Genomic DNA, 17,876 nt, shown 5'->3' on the forward strand with positions numbered 1-17,876 from the left:
TGCTGTTTGGAGTCAGCGCATGTACATCTTGGGGGCGAGCCCAAGATTTCATAAACAACTTTAAGGGGTGCTTTTCCCTCCTTCCTCTCTGTGATCTTTCCGGACTTTCCAGTTCACTGAGGTTCCCCTTTTCCAGTCCTCGGGCCAGAAAGCTGGGCTTTATTTACTTCTCCCTGCAGTGCACTTTCTCTAAGTGCTCGTGTGGAGCCCAAGCAGCAGAGAGAGCAAAGCAGCAGGGATTGGCCCACCCTCATGGACCATAGCTCCTCTCGACGGAAAAGAAGCTTCTCCTCCTCCAGAGTGGTAGGTTCCTGCCCGCCCATCATGCTCCTGCTGCTGATGCCAACACAGGATTGTTTGGGGGCTGCGGGGCAAGAGAATGGAAAAGGGGGAATGAAAAAAATAAAAGATAAACAGGAGACTTCAAGCAATAGGTGACACCTTTCTTGGTCCTCAAGATAGAATCTCAGGGCTTTTCCTGGAACTCTCCCCATAGATGGTCAAACCTGCTTCAAGATTTCAGACTGCACAGAATTCAGCCCAGGGAATATTGGAGGGGAGAAAAATAGCAGCCTTACCACTGATTTGGTGTTACTTTGATATCTGGTCTTCTTTTCAGAGAGTTCAAATAGTTAATCCATGCATTGCATCCAGGTTTTAAGCTGCATTCAGTGGGAGAGACAGGGTGGAGTCTGCTTACCTCACCTTACCTGGAACTGGAACCTCCCAGTAATTTTTTGATACATGCCTACCCACACAGTGCGCACCTCTCCTGGTAGGTACATGAACAGAGCTTTCTGTTCGTTATGCTCAGGCTGTCCCTCTTTCTAGCTGTGTGACACTGGGCAAGAATCCAAACATATTCAATCCTCAGCTTCCTTGCCTATAAAACAGGAGTGTGGCGTGGACGAGACACAATAATGTATATAAAGCCCTTTATCACAGGAGCTGGCACATAGTAGGTGCTCAAGAAATGATGGCTACTTTTGATGCTATTATTACCACTTATTTTGTTGCAGTAGAGTCCTGGGGTTGCAAGCTACGGAGGTGGCCACCAGTATTAAGCAAAAAGGGAAGGTATATGTGGAGCTCCCCGAATCCAGGAGCTGGCGGACCAGGTCTAGGAAACCAGGGACCGGAGGCTGAGTTGAGGTTCACACCTGAGTTTCATTCCTGGCCCCACAGCATGGGACATGCTGCCTCCAGGCTCCTACTGTGTGAGGCAGGCACCGTCACAGCTCTTCCATGAAGACCATACTCACTGGGGACTTTTACAGAGGGAAATGAGGATTCATTAGCAAGGGGGGTGTGGATTCTGAAAAGCCCTCCCCCAAAAAACCTCTTCCTCTTACTAGTTGTAAGACCACAGGCAGTTAACCTACCTCTGTGTACCTCGGTTTTCTCACCTGTGGAATAAGGCTAAGAATAGTATGAACTGAAGAGGTTATCCAATAACATCAGAAAAAGATTACAACTCAGGATCAGGCACTGAGCTAGTGCTCAATTATAAAACATTATTATTGTTGTTCTTATTATTACTATATGTGGCTGCTCAGTCACTCCTCACAACAACCTCTGGCTGTTACTGACCTCGCTCTCCAGGTGGAGAAACTTACAGGGGTGCAATGATTTGGCCAAGGACGCAGGTAGGACTGCTTTTAAAGCTGGTTAGAGTCCTAAGAAACCTTACCTGTCGTCAAGGTGAGGTTAGTCAGTGCCACCAACGGAGGATCAGGCCCCCCGTGTGTGCAGTTGATGGGAATGGGTTGTGGCCACAACAGGGGCAGCATTTGGGGGGGGTCTTGTAATGAGGGGTATGGGAGCCCCCTCCAACTGAGGTCCTGCATACATTGGAAGAAGGTGTTGTCCACGGTGTGGGTGCACTTGTGGGTGCAAATTGTGTCTGCCCTCAGCACACACGTATCCTCCTCTGTGCTTTTCTCATGGAAAACATCAGCTATTTGAACGAGGCTGTCAGGATGAGAAATGTATATGAGAACCCACTCGTGGGCTGGGGACAGGGTCGCCACAGGTTGGGCAAGAGAAGCCCAGAGCTGACCAAGCATGCTGGTCACATCTGGATGACACATCTAGGGCAGGGTGGGGCCAGGACTGGGCTGCCAGCAAGACAAGAAGGCGGGGGTAGAAACAGGGACCGAGCGGGACCTGTGGTGGGGCGGGAGGTGACGGTACTACAGATGACACTTCATTTTCTTTCCATTTCTCCTCTCTCTCTCTTTCTCTCTCTCTCTCTCTCTCAACTTAAGAAAAAGCTGTAACGAGACAGACTATGGAACAGTAAGATTGATTATGTCATTCTGCCCTTTAAGGGAAGAAGGGGGAAAATATTAAATTATCAGACAGAGTCCTTTTAAAGAGCTGCTGCTTTAATTTATTTTCTTATATTTTGTCAATAACTGTTGTTTTGTTCTTAAACAAGTGCTGCGCTTTATAAATGGATGGTGCTTGGGCAAAACAGACAGTCACTTCATATTTTTCCTCCTTCTAAACCTTACTTAAACTATGCTGAGAGGCTATGACGGTTACACCAACACTCAGGCTTGTCCGGCACTCAGTAGGGTGACAATAGCTTTAGAGAGACCCCCAGCCCCGGGTGGTGTGGGGACAGGAAAGGGCTTGGACACAGCGGCAGACCTGTGGCACAGATGGTCATCTCCTGGCCACATAGCCTGGGGCCCAGGCCTGTTCATGTCCCTCACCCAGGGGGACGTTTTTGAAAAACAGATTCCCTCACCCTGTCTGGAAGAGTCTGACACAGTGGGTCTGGACAGGTCCCCACACTCTGGATTTTTTAAGCTCAGGTGAGTGGATAATAAATTCCAGCTCCTTAGCTTGGCCTTCAGGTCACACCTGGTGACCTCCCTGTGCAGGTGACACCCCACCCTCACCCCACACCACCCCATCGCGCACACCCTGGACACCTCCTGTGCCCAGCCTTTGTCCCTCTGCTTCCTTGTCCTACAATCCAGACTCGTCTTTTCAAATGGCGTTCAGCCTCATAACCCTGCACAGACATCACCATTCCTTCACTCATTCATTCCGTTGCTCATTGAAAATGTATTTATTCAGCACCTTCACATGCCAGGTACTGGGCTTGGCATTACAATGAGTAGTAGACAGAGGCAGAAAGAAGAGAGGGAGTCCTTGCCCTCCAGACACCCACAGTACAGCCGAGGGAGAAGGAGGGGGCTCTGCCTTTCTGGCCTCTGCTGTGCCACATGCCAGCAGGGGTCCAGATGTCCCCAGGGTCAGGCAGGCCCAGGTAGAGTAAAGAAGCAAGCAGGGCTGTGGATAACCCTCGTGCGGGCCCCTTTCAAACGCAGCTGCACCCAAGTTTGCCTCGTGGAAGGCAGCTCAGTGTTGACAACTGGTTTTTCAGAAGCTAGAAATCCATGTATTTATACGAAATCTCCTGGATTTTAAATGCAACTCTAGTTTTCTTTAAATCCACCCTCCCTAGGAGCTGCACAAAACCTATCTTCCTGGACGCTGCCTGGCAGCTAAGTCTTGGCATCTCAAACCTTCTTGGAACCCATCACCTGACGAGCTTGGGAGCTGGGAAATTGCTAAAATGTCCCCACTCTTCAAGGGGCCTCCCTGGGTGGGTGATGCCTCAGTGGAGAGCCCAAGCTAGAACTGGGCTCAGCTGACTCCTGGGGCACCCCCACCCCCGGTCCTGCCCCCACAGCAGGTATCCTTCGGTTGCCCCAGGAGATCCTGCCAAGGCCAGCCTCTTTTTTCCATTGCAGCCTGTCTCCCAGGAAGCCCACTTCACCCTGGTCTCTCTGCAGACTTAAATAATAAATTGCAGCAGAGACAGCAATGCTGGGTGGGGAGGTGGGTACTGGAGGCTGGAGGCTGAGATGGAAAATCTGATGAAAAGTCAGTGAAGTGGAAAGGGGCAGGCATGTGGGCTTTCCACTGCAGGCTGCAGGGGCCGCACGGGGGTGGGTCTCCCAGCCTCCCCATCCCCTGAACTTAGGCCAGGAGCAGAGCTGCATTGCAGCCTTCATCTGTCGGAAACAGGAATCCAGCTCAGTCCTGCCACTGCTTAAAGCAAGAGGAAGTCCACTGCCCAGCCCTCACCCCTCAGCATACCCCTTCTGTGCCAGCCTTGCTCCCACATGCTGGGCCCCCGGACCTTTCAGATTCACCCCCTTTGTGGTTCATCCCAACAAGTTGGAGTGGGGGTACCCTAGCATCTTTCTTCCTTTCACCCCTTGTTGTCCCTTCTGCTCAGCATCCCCCTTTCTCTGAGGACCCCAGGGAGCCCGGGATGGCCTAGGACTAACATTTATGTCACAAGCAACAAATCAGAGCAGTTTCTGGTCAAAGCACACTAGGACGACCTTCAGGCTGGCGAAAGCCCTGGAGTGACGTAGGAGGAAGGGTCTTGCCCCTTCCCAGCCGGGAGAGGAGGGAAAAGGTAGCTTAGCCATGTGTGAAGTTTGGGGGTCCCAGGGCAGCAGAACTGTGCCTCAGTTCTGAAGCAAAGCCTGGGGAGCATCAGGGCCCACAGATACCCCCACCTACTAGGCCCCCAGCCAGCAAGACATAAGAAACCCTTTTAGGAGGTATCAAGACAGACAGGCCTGGGCAGCTCGGAGGGTCCCCGTATGCACTATTGAGGCAGAATATCTTGGAGTGAGGCGGTCACCAGAGTGGCCCTGGAACATACCGAGGGACCCCATGGCCAGAAAGGGACATGTGGCAGGGAATGGACCCTGGACGGAGAGGACAGGAGACCTCAGCAGCAGCCAGTGTGGAGGGCGGGGGAGCCTGGGGAACATGGATTCAGCATGGATGCTGGCACAGGTGCCCGTGAGCCCCTCCGCATTTGAGGCCTTGACCCTTCATGGGCCCCTGTCCCATGTCAAGTGCAACCCTAGTGAGAAGGGGGGACTTGACGGGACTGAGGAGACCCAGAAGTGACCAAGAACACCCCAAATTGACTACATCTCCACTGAATTTACTATAATGGGGCTAAGATAGAAATTGAGTTTCTTTTTAAAAACCTGAGAGCCATTTTTGCACACCTGGATTTGTAGCCAGGAGTCTCTGCCCAGTGCTGGGCAGAGTTCTCAAGAGGCATTTGGTATCCAGTCAGGAGTTCTGCTGAGTGTCTGCTCCGCGCTGGGCTCTGCCCCAGGCCTGGGGTGCAGCAGCGAGCAGACAGGAGGTCCCAGCCAGTGGGTAGGAGGAGACCATCAACACCCAAGTGAAAGGAACGGCGTGAGCTCATTTCAGATGGTGGTGACATGGCACAGGATCCTGGGATCACACCTCAAAACTGCTCTGGAGGGGACCCAGGGGGGCCCTCTGAAGAGGAAAGCTGGGCTGGGAAGACGGAGCTGAAGGTGAAGGTCAGTGGAGAAGACATTCCAGGCGCGGGGACAGCAGGTGCAACGGGCTGGCAGTGGGGCTTGGCTTACAGGAGAACAGTGAGGCGGGGCCCAGCTGGTGACAGCTGGCGTGCGCAGTCATTGGGGCTGGGGGAGGCGCTGCCCCTTATTCTCAGTATGATAGGAAGTCCGGGGCAGGAGGAGGTAAAGTGGAGAAGAGACCTGATCTGATTTACTTCTTTTAAAGGTTGACACGGGTGACAGGGGACAATGTGCAGTGAAGCACGGGCAGGCTGCAGCCACCTGACTCAGCGTGGCCTCACTGGCCCAGCCCACGCCAGGGTTTCCCCTCCTCAGACTCTTCCTCAACACCACCAGCAAATAGCTCGGGAACTTAGATTCCCAGGAACCAAACGTTGCCAACAAGTCCTGGCTTCCTTGCTGTCTCCTCACATTCCCTCCACATAACACTTGCTGTTGTCCCTTTGCCATTTCTGAGTCCTTCCTACCTTCTACTGATTTGCTTTTCTTTGTCTTCCCCTCATTCCCTCCTGCCTGTTTCCCTTCTCCCATTAGACACATGTGCTTTCTCTCCAAGGACCAAATGAACACTTCTTCCCCGCCTGCTGGGTGCTAAGTGTGTAATATCTACGACAATTGTCACGGAACTCCCTCAGTTGTAGAAACCCAAGCCACACTGGCCTGAAATGGAAGGGCTTATGTAACTGAAAAGCCCACGGGTAGATCTGGGCTTCAGACATAGTGGGACCCAGGGGTGCAAACGATGTTTCTTGGACTCCATTATGGACTGAATGTTTGTGACACCCCCAAATCCCTATGTTGAAACCTCAGCCCCCAATGTATTTGGAGATAGGGCCTATATGGAGGTAAATCAAGGTTAAATGAGATCATAAAGGTGGGCCCTGATCTGATAGCATTAGTGTCCTTCAAGAAGAGGCAGGAGAGCCTGCTCTCTCTCGCCCCACCCCCACCGTGTGAGGACACAGTGAGAAGGTGGCCATCTACAAACCAGGAGAAGAGGCCTCATAATGAAACCTACCTTGCCAGCACCTTGATGTGGGAGCTTCCAACCCCCAGAACTGTGAGATACAAATGTGTTGTGCGAGCCACCCAGTCCACGGTATTTTGTGATGGCGGCCTGAGCTGACTGAGACAGACTCCATTTCTTTCATCTCTCGGTTCTGTTTTTCCTCTGACGTAGTCATTCTCAGACAAGCCCACCCCTCAGCAGCTCAGAGCTCCATACTCACCGCTCACCACCCCGGGGAGAGCCAGCTTCTCTTTGTCAACAGTTCCAACAAAGGCGCCAGAATATAGTCCTGTGGGCCAGGCCTGGGTCACCTACCTACACGTGAAGTCGGAGGCCAGGGTCAGCCCTGTCTGAATCACTGGGAGACGAAGCTTTCCCAGAGAGGATCGTTCAGGGAGAAAGATGGGGTCAGGCAGAAACAGCAGAGCCCACCCTGTTTGGGGTGAGGACCTGAACCTCAGAGAGCTGAGGGACTTGCCCAGGATCTCTGGGGCTGCCAAGTCTGCTGAGTCCTTGCCCCGTACCTGCACATAGACGCCCTCTTCCGCCCCCAGGCCTTCGGGGCTCTCCTATGACTGTCAGGTCACCCAGCTTCCCTGCCTGCTTCCTGCCTCCCTCCTCATTGCCAGCTCCTGTCAGTGTCATTCACCAAACAGGGACCCCCGGAGGGCAGAAAGATGAATGGCTCTGCTCAGCACTCACACAGCCCCTTTACTTACTTGGAACCTGCGCTCTGCCACGTGGATGGGTCCTGAGGAGGGAGAATGGGGAGGGCACGTCCAAGTCTAGCCAGCATCCATCTGCGCGTCCCAGGTGGGGGGAGAGCCCTACCTTGTGCCTCTGTGGCCCCCTGGGAGTGCCCAGTCACTGTCCCAAATTAAGCTGTGGGTTGTGGGTATGAATATTCAGGCACTGCCCCAAGTGTGCCAAAACCACAACTGTATCTTCCTACTGTCAGTAATCTTTATTTCAAATCTCCATTTTCTGCCCAGCAACAGAAAATAAGTCTTGATCAGTTCAGCAATTAGGGTTTAAACTGAAAGGATTCAGGATCCCCTCTTCCTCATCTTGTTCCCAGATTCCTGCAAACCTGGGTGGTGCCAGAACATGGGAGGGGGGCAGTGACAGATGGGTCATAGGTCCATGTTGACCCTGCTGGCACCCCCAAGACATACACGGGGGCGTCTGGTTCTTGGCTGTCACCTCCCTGACGAGGTGTCTGTGTCCCCATCTCATCCCTGCTTGTAAAGGCCAAGACGGTTTTGATGGTGGCCTCCTCTCATCACAGCTGGGAGGCCACGGCTGTTCCCTCAGTGCTCTGCAGCTGGGATGCTCACCGGACTGTCTCAAAGCCTCGCTCCAAGTCACCTCTCAGCTCCTGTCACCAGTTTGTCAGGGCACAAGGTATCTGGGGACCGCACCGAGCCAGGAAACTAGGCTCAGGTGCCCCCTCAATCAGACCCCCAGCTACCCAGAGGCTATTCCTCCCCAGATCCCCACCCAGGACTCGTCCCCCCAGGACTTGTCCCCCCCCCAGCACACACACAGGAGACTCCAGCAGGACCCAGCTCACTCCTTTCACACACACACACACACACACACACACACACACACACACACACTCACACACTCCTCTCTTTCCCAGGCAGCCAGAATTTTTAACCTCATCTCTCTGTGATGAGGGCAAAAAATGCACTGGGCAGGTAGTGGTCCAGATTTCCTGTTTATGATGGGAAGTGGGCCTTTGGAAGCTCACAAGCTAAGATTTAACACCTTCTGTTTCTCTTTGCTTCTCTGTGTAGCCTGCACCCCCTGAGGCCGGGTCTGGTCGCTGTGGGTGGTGGGGAATGTGATAAGGTAGCAAGAGCATTGCAGGCAGCACCAGCCCACGCGAGGGAAGAGTTCCCAGTGTCACCCGCCCCAGGATGGCTGGGTGAAGCCAGATCCCCAGGGACACAAGGCCACTTTTGGTGATACTTGATGCTGAGAGCCACGCATGGGGGCTGCCAAAGTGGGTCCCTCCTCTGGGGCAGATCCATCAAGGACTCAAGATGTCTGGTGGGGAGTTCCCAGGAGAGGCCCGAAAACCTGCCCAGCCCATCACACAGAGGCCAAGAGGACCTGGAAATCCAGAGCATGGACTGGCAGTTGGTGAACAAGGCCCAGGCTCTGAAACCAGGGCTGGAAGAGCAGGCCAACCAGAGCTATGCCTCTCGGGTTCTGTGTGTTTATCCCGTTGTGAGGTCCCAGCAATGACAAAGCTAAGCTGAGGGGACCCATGAAACGGTTATTCACACGGGATATTACAAAAAGCAGCACTTGCTACTGACCCTTGAGGGATGGGTGGCAGGAATCAGAAGGAGAAACCTCCAGGGAGAGAGTGAAACTTAGGACGCAGTTGTCCCAGTTTCATTAATGGAAGCAGGAGCCCCTGGAAGCAGGGATCCCAAATCAGAGGAAAGGTTGCAGACTCCAGACAGGGCTCATTTGTCTGGTCACATCAGGGTGTCACCTGGCCCCTGACAGGCTCCTGGATTCTGAGCCCTTCAAAAGTATTGATGGCATCAGTCAAGCATCTTTTGGTCCCACTGACTGAAGCCCCACTATGCCTGTTTTAATCATAAGAGGAAATATGCTGATTTACAACTGAAAGTCAATCGATTGCTGAGCTGGCCACTGAGAGCCTCAGAGAAGGTTCATGTTATGTATCAACTTGACTGGGTCACAAAGTGCCCAAATATTTGGTCAAACATTGTTCTGGGTGTGTCTGTGGGGTGTTTCTGGAGGAAATTCACATTTGAGTTGGTAGACTGACTAAAGCTGATTGCCTTCCCTGCTTTGGGTGGGCCTCATCCAGTCCGTGGAAGGCCTGAATAGAACAAAAAGGCTGACCCTCTTGAGTAAGGGAGAATTCCTCCTTCCTGACTGCCTTTGAATTGAGACACTGGCTTTTTCCTGCCTTCAATCTCCACTAAAACATCGGCTTCTCCCAGTCTTGAGCCTGCTGGCCTCCAGACTAGAAGGACACTGTGGGCTCTCCTGGGTCTGCAGCTTGCCAATGCACCCTGCAGATCTCGGTACTTGTCAGCCTCCATCATCATGGGAGCCAATTCCTTATAATCAATCAATCCATCTCTCTCGCTCCAGTTTCCCTGGAGAACCTTGACTAACACAGCCTGGGTCCTTTGACGGAAAGAGGTTCTCAAGCTCAGGTCAGGAAGTGGCTGAAGCTGCCTCATGTGGCCAGGGTCCAGCAGAGAGCAGAGCTGGGGATGTGAGAAAGCCCCGCCTCTCTCCTAGATAAGTTCTTGAGGGGCCTGGAGCCCAGAGGTGCACCCAGCTCGTGCCACCAGCTTCTGAAGTTGCCTCAAAAAGAACTCCCCCTACTACAATGGCTGGAATTAAAAAGTCAGACAGTAACACTGTCTGCTGGCAAGAAATGTGGAGAAATCGAAACCTCCCACACTGTAAAGTGATGCAGCCACTTTGGAAAAGTCTGGAGGTTTCTCACACGCAGAGTTGCCACGTGACCCAGCAGTTTCACTCCTAGGTATGCACCCAAGAGAAATAAAAACACCTCTCCACGCAGAAACATGGACACAAATGTTTATAGCACTATTCATAGTCCCAAAATGGTGGAAACAACCCAAATGTCCATCAACTGATGAATGGACAAACAAATGTGGTCTATCCATACAATGGAATATTATTCAGCTGTAATGATGGAATAATGATGGAATATGATTCAGACATAAAGGCAATGGAATACTGACACAGGCTACAATATGGATGAAACTTGAAACATTATGCTGAGTGAATTAAGCCAGACACAAAGGCCACATAGTGTTTGATTCCATTCATGTGAAATGTCCAGAACAGGAAATCTACAGAGACAAAAAGTAGATTCGTGATTGCCTCGGGTTGGGGGCATATGGGGATGATAGCTAAAGGGTTTCTTTTGGAGGTGATGAAAGTGTTCTAAATTGACTGTGATGATGGTTATGAAGATCTGTGAATACTCTAAAAACCACTGGATGGTACACTTTAAATGGGGAAAGTGTGTAGTATATAAGTTATATCTCAATAGAGCTGTTTTAAAAAAAAAAAAAAAAAAAAGCAACTGTCCTTTGTAATCTTTGCAATTTGAACCCCCAGAGAGTTCTGGAACCTGAGTCTTCATCCCAGAATAGAGAACCTGGTCCCTACTAGGCCACTGCCCCCATTACTCTAACTACCCCCCCACACATCCCTGAGGGCTGGGCCCCAAATGCTGCCCCATGGACGGGGCCTCAGCCACACCTGTGGGCCTGAACGAAGTCTCCCACGTTCAGCTGGACCCTTGGGTCCCTGTGCTACCTTCAGGGAGCCAGGTTCCCTGGAGAATCCCTGCATACCCGTGCTCTACACCCCCTGCCTGTGTTGCCCCCATCCACAGATTCAGCTTTGCCTTAGCCCCTTTCCTGGGCGCTGCTAGCCAGCAACCCGCCAACCACACAGTGCCCTCTGATTCCACCCTCCAGCCCTTGCCTGTGGCCCCACCGTCACGTCCAGAGTCATGCCTGCTGTTCCTTTGCCTGCCTCACTAGAATCCTGCCCTCCACCTTATGGAGTCACGCCTGGAGCTCTGGGGGTCCCTCTAGGGGATAAGGTCTCTCCCTTCCACTCTGATGCCCTGTCCGTCCAGCTCCTTGCTGCTCCCCTGTCTTCTACCCACTGGGGCAGGAATCCAAGTGTCAACCACCTAGGAGGCAGGCAATTGGCTGGAGCTCCACAGGGGAGCCCCTTTGGGCAGCAATTGGGCAGTGTCTCCTCTAGCTGAAAATGCACACCCCTCCCCACCAGTGAGCTCACTGCTCACCTGCCCTCCAGAAAGTAACCCAGGTGCCCAGGAAGAGGACAAAGGTTCTTGCAGCATGGTTGGTAATTGTGAAAAGCTGGAAGCCACCCAAGTGTTTGTCAAGGTGGCTAAAACACGGGCTCGTCGTGGAAGGGAGAACCACATGGCAGTTCCAGGAAGCTTGGAGACCCATGTGGATCTATGCACTCAGAGTTTGCAAACACTGAGTGCAAAAGACAAGGAGCTGGATGGTATTGTTTAAGAATGGGGGGGAAATCCACTAAAGAGTACTACCTCTTTTAAGGTATCTTTACATATTTGTAAAATCAAGAGGAAAAAAATATTAAGAGCAGTTTCTTCTGGGGAAAGGAAGGAAGGGGTGGGACTGCTGGTCACAGGAGGCTTTACCTGGAATGTTCTAATTTTTTCAAAAGGAGAATGGTCGTTGTATGACATGTGTAATTTATCATAACTGAAAAAAGACAAAGAATTCCAATAGCTGGGCCACATGCCCCTTGTGTCAGCCTTCCTCTGGGCTCCCCACCCGCCTCCACTCCCCCTACCTCACCCCTCAGGCCTCAGGCCCATCTCTCCGGCAGACCCCAGAGCTGGAGCTGTTAGATCTTCCATTTAAAACTCTTCATCCGGGGTGGCCGGTTAGCTCAGTTGGTTAGAGCGTGGTGCTAATAACACCAAGGTTGCTGGTTCGATCCCCACATGGGTCACTATGAGCTGTGCCCTCCTTAAAAAAGGGGAAAAAAAAAAAAAAAAAAAAAACTCTTCATCCGAGGCTCACTGGGGAGTTTCTTATTCCCTTTCAAATGTAACTGTCACCAATAATAGTCTTTTTCGATTTCATTTCCTTCAGCTCCTGCCAGCAACTCTGAGGGCCTCCTTCCTCCTTCCTATCCCTGCTGCCCCCCCTAAGCCCCAAGTCAAGGGGAAAAAAATACATTTTTGCCTTTACTATGATGTATGCGATCCCATAAAATAGTGAAACAGATATGAAAGGTTGAGAGAAGGTAGATAAATGGCTCCTATTATTCTACCAATCAAATGAAATACCTCTCCACGTCCTCATTTGAATGATAATAAAACTCAAAGAGGCTGCTGGTTCACTGTTGTCATTGCTGCCAGCAGCTCCAGCCCGGAGCCACAGGCCAAGGTAACCTTGGGGTGTCCTCTGCAGCCAGCAGGGGCCTGAAGCCCCCATCTCCTCGCCTCTCACCCAGGGCTCTCTCTACTCTTACCCCCATCCTCCTTTCCCTGCCTGGCCACCCCCCCTTCCAGATCACCCACTGGACACTTATGCACCTGTCTGCCCATCTCCAGCTCCTTCAAAGGCCCCCAGGGCAGGGGCAGTGCCCAGGATAAAAAGCCAGCACCCTCCCCCCCGAATGCCCTCCCTCTCTACCACAGCCTTTCAACACCCTTCTCAGCCTTCCTGGCCCAGGCCTCCTCTGAAAGCCCCCCAACCTCCTGTAGAGGCTGACGACCACCCGTCCTGGGCATTCCTGTGTCACTGGCCGCATGCCTCAGTGACAGGGCTACAACTGTGTCTTGTCCCATCTCTAGTCTGGGGCACGTCGGTCTCCACTGCTCAACTCTGAATTCTGGAAGTCAGGGGCCTCGTGGGATGGCCTTGGCAGCAGCCTCAAAGCCTAAGTGTTGTGTAATTGGCACTAATGAATGAGCGGAGTCTCATTCATTCCACCTGCATTGACCAAACACATGGAGCCCCTTCTAGGTTCCAACGCTGCGTCAGCAAAAGAACAGATGGGCATCCTTTCCCGAGGGCGACTACTCCATAGGTACAGGGTGCAGGCGAGGCCACCTCCCCTTCTGAGCCCTACAATACCAAAAACTTCCGTGCTTATAGTTCGGTTTCCCATGGATTTGCGGGCCTCCCATGAATCCTTGCCTGACAACCAAGGGACAACTGTGGCTTTTTCCTTCCCTGCATTTCTCCTACTTTTCAGGGTGCAGCTCCAGAGGACTCACCCCTTCCCCTCCACAGGTAGTCCAAGCTATCGATCATGAGAACTTGTACCTTGGTGGGTACTGTCGCAGGCCAGTGAGGCCAGGCAGACCCTTCTCAGCGATTTTGACTCTTCAGCAAAATTTTTCATCCTGATGCCCATCCCCCTAAAAAGACTTTCCTTTAAGTTCTCGCTACTTAGATCCCCAGCACTGCCCTAATTTCTGTCCTTCCAATAAATTCCCCTTACTTGAGGTGGCTAAGGTGGGTTTCTGACCCAAGGGTCTGGATGATGCCCCTAGTTGGCCTCCAGGGTATTGGGACTTGCTCTGTCCTCTCACCCCACTGTGACATCTTATTGTCTGCCCCTCTCCATTAGGGCAGGCCCAACCAAGTCTGCTCCTCCCACTGTCTCCCCAGCACCAGGGACAGCGCCTGCCCAGATGAGGCAATCAATGACAGGGAAGGAAATAGGTAAGGATGCCCATTTCAGAGACAAGGAAGATGAGCCCTAGGGGGCAAGTGACAAGTCAGGACCCAAATCCACATCTTCTCTCCCCAAGCCTGGGACCCCTCCCTCTGCACCAGTTGCTCCTAATTTCGATGCTCTTTCTCGTGCTGAGGAAAGTCCAGAGGAAGAGTCTCCTGAGAGACAAGCTGGAGCTGAGGCCTCCAGTCCACGAGGGACCATGGCAAGCAGGGTGAACTGACTGCAAGCCACAGAAAGCTCCCAGAACACACTGGGGGGTTGCTGAATTAAGAGCAGGCAGAACACCCAGGCCTGGAAAGGGCCAGGAGCAAGTGCTGCTTGGAGCCTGGTCCGTCCACTTCGCAGTTCTCGTGTCAGGCCTCCCTCTGCTTGGGCTCAAAGCCCTGGGACAGAGATGAGCATGTGATTCTCCTTTGTCCGGGGTAAGGTCTTGGTAGACAGTCCCTGCAGGCTGCACCTGATGGAGGAGGACAGCCCTGTTACCTACAGTAAGGGGAGTGGACTTGGGGCAGCGGAAGTCCCACAATCCAACAAGCCAGCCCTCCAGACCCTGTCACTCCTGGTTCTAGCCCAGCTCGGCCTCCCAAGGGCTGCTTTGGGCCTGGCCCCATTGCTCAGGCTTCCAGCGGAGTTAGGATCACAGGCTTGGAAAACCGAGGGCTCCTTGGAGGGAACTGGAGCTATACATTGTGCCGCTGGGGAACCTGAGACCTGTGGAGAGACAGTGACAGACATCCTTCCCACACCAGCACAGGGACGAGCCCGACTAGAGACCCTCAGGTCTCCGCCAGAGAAGAGGCAGCGGGCAGAAGCCGTGAGCCTCGGCGGGCCACCACAGCCCTGAGCCCCCATCTTCTCAGGTATAAAATGAGGCTGCTCTAGAGGACAATTGTAAGGATTAAGCAAATATTACGTTTATTTTGCTCATATGAAAATACTTGGAATGGAAATGAAAACATCTGTCCACACAAAGACTTGTACACAAAAGTTTATAGCAGCTCTATTCATAATCGCCCAACACTAGACACCATCCAAATGTCCCATCCACAGGGGAATGAATAAAGGCCCAGGTGTACCCACATGATGGAGCCCTACTCAGCAGTAAAAGGGACAAACAGGACACATGCAACGACATGTGTGAATCTCAGACACATTATGGTGAGTGGCAGAGCCAGACTCACGGGGCTGCATGTGTACTCGCATGTCCCAACCAAAGTCGCTTCTCGTTACTCATGGTTGTCATGTTCCACAGAGTCCCCACAGGCACTGAATCTGTGCCTGCTGGGCCACTGCTCCTGGGTTAGGTTGCTGGGAGCCTCTGGTCATAGCATTTTCATCAACCAGTCAATACATAACTTTGTTGTATGTGCCATTTAAAGAGATGTTATTTAATATATATTGTTGATTCATCAACATTGAACTCAAGGCCAACAGCACTGGAAGCCATGCCTGAATGAAGCTCATCTAACACACGCATTTTCTCCGTAAGGCACAGCACAGGCTTCTCACACTTAAGGAACATGAGACAGCACTTCAGCACCACACTTGGCGGCCATTTTAAACAACAAAGCCACCAATAAAAAAGACCCATAAAAATGTGAAAAACATGGCATTAAGTAGACTGCAAAAAGGAGAGACTTCCAGTGTAAGAGCTGACACAAAAAGGCAGAGTGTTGCCTCAGCTGGAAGCCTGTGCACCAGGCACATGCAAATTGTCACCACTCGGCACGTGTCCGTGAATGACCAGAAAAGAGCTGGCAGTATTGATTTGGGGGTTACAAATAAATTTTAGCAAGTAAGCGAGTTCACAAATGTGGAGTATGTGAATACTGAGGAATGACTGTACATGAAAAACCCTGGAGAAAAAAAATCTAACCCTTGGTGACAGGAAGCAGGTCCGGGGTTGTCTGGGGGCAGGAACAGAGACTAAGAAGGACCACAGGGCACCTTCTGGGTGGTGGAAACGTTCTCCATCTTGATTCAGAAGGAGTTACACAGGGGTCCTGTTCCCACCCCGCTTGAAGAACGTGGACCAACGATTGGGGAGATTTCTCCCCAAAAGAAAACCCAGGTGCCATTTCCAGAAGATAGGGGAAGAGACAGGGACCAGACAGAGAGAGTAGATGCCCGACACTCAGTTTGTCCTGAGCCAGAGCTACTTTTCCTGGGCATGTCATAGATACATCAAGAATCCAAACCTGAAAGGGAATAGACAGCAAGTGGAAACTAAACTCAGTGTTCTAGAACCCCTTGGAAAACAGCAGGATATTCTAACTCTAAGTGCCCCAAGAGAAAGAGCAGAAAGATTTTTCTGGGGCCCATGACTTATCCATGCAGCTCCCACTGGTTAGGCTCTGCTGCCCATTTTCTGCTCCCGATGCAGAATCCAGATGCCATCTCCTGCTGTTGCCACCGAGATTCCATTAACCTAAACGTCTTCTCCCTGTTTTGAAACCAACACCAATTATTTTGAAAACTAAGTCTTTTCCTGGCATCCCAAGAGCTCTCTCGTTCAGTTCTGGTCTTAGGGAAATGTCGTGCTTCTGTATTTTTGGCAGAACATGGAACCTGTTGAGCACCAGTGAATTTTCTCAGACTTTTGCTATTAGAGGATCAGTTCTGTCCCCACCCCCTTCAAAAACTTGAGGACACACTGACTTTTTCTTCAATTTAATGAACAGTTATTGAGTATCTGCTTAATTGGAAACAAGATAAAAGAGATAGTCCCTTATCTCTTCCTTTCTAGTCTCTCTACTTCTTATGTATTATCTTGTGCTATTGCATTGGCTCAGGCTCAAATGCAATGCTGCAGAACAGCAGTGATAGTCAGCATCCTTGCCCTATTTCCTGCTACTAATATTTCAACATTAAGTATAATGTTTGCTTCATTTGCTCTTTATCAGGTTAAAGAAATTCCCTTTATTTCTAGCTGCAAAGAAATTGTGTGTTTTTTTTAAAATCATAAATTGATGTTAAAACTTATCAGATTTTTTTTCTAGATCATATTTTATCAGGACCTGTAATCCAAAAGCTCTACTACACTGAGCTCTACTAGAGAGGAGGCAGGAGCCTACAGGAAGGAGAGAGGAGAACCAGGGAAATGAAGGAACATTTGAGTAGGTCCTTCAAGGGTGTGAAGCAACTGTCCAGCACCGGCAAGGGGGATGGCATTGTGTATTGGGGAGACAACCAAAGCAAGGATATGGGGGTGTGAACATGACTTCAGAGAATGGGGACGAGTCTGGTGTGTCCTTTCATGTGAGGTCCCACCCTTGGTTTGCAAACGCCTGCCCACTGTACAAACTGGGGACTGGACGCTTTCTCCAGTCCAGTCCTGGCCAAAGGATGGCCAAAAAGTCCTCTACATCCCTTCTCAGTCAGGTTGAGGCCCAGACACACCAGGAACACCACCACCCCCACACTCTGCAGGCACAGTGACCAGGAAGTGACAGGGGTCTTTGCCCAGCCTGGCTTCCCTGGGGTCCTCCAGCCCAGCTAACTCAGGCGGGACTCATGGCAAACACCACCTCAGGAAAGGTGTGTCCATCATACCCCACAGACCTGGCAACTGGGCTCTGGCCTTCACCATGAAACTCTTGGCTTTATTGCCACTGAATTATCAGCTCATCTTCTCCACAGGCCATTCTCTAGCCACACTGGTCCCTTCTTTTTCCTTAAACACCACCTCAGGACCTTTGCACTGCCTGTTCTCTTTGCCTGGAATGCTTTTCCTTCTCACCATTCAATCTCAGATCACATGGTGCCTCCCAAAGCCCCTACTTCCTGAAGCACCATTTCCATTCATGCACCCCCATCACATAACCCTGTTTATTTTCTTGTGAGTTTTTACCACCATTTATTACCACCTTAAGTATTTTTTTTCCTGTCTCCCCTCACTCATGGAAGAAGATCTTCACTGTCTTGGTCACCTTGCAGCCACCAAGTGCCTGGCGTACAGTAAGCACTTAAATATTTGTTAACTGACTATATGATGGAATCCTTATTTCTGGTCGGCTTCATGGCTGCCCAATCCAACTTTGGAGTGTCTCCTCTCCTCCCCCACACATGATTAATTGGGGACACTGCCTGCCTTACCTTGGGGTCCCAACGCTCATCATCTTCCTGGGATTCCATCCGTGAACACCTCCTAGACTGGC

Source organism: Rhinolophus hipposideros (genome assembly GCF_964194185.1).
Source record: "Rhinolophus hipposideros genome assembly, chromosome: 23".
Taxonomy (NCBI): domain Eukaryota; kingdom Metazoa; phylum Chordata; class Mammalia; order Chiroptera; family Rhinolophidae; genus Rhinolophus; species Rhinolophus hipposideros.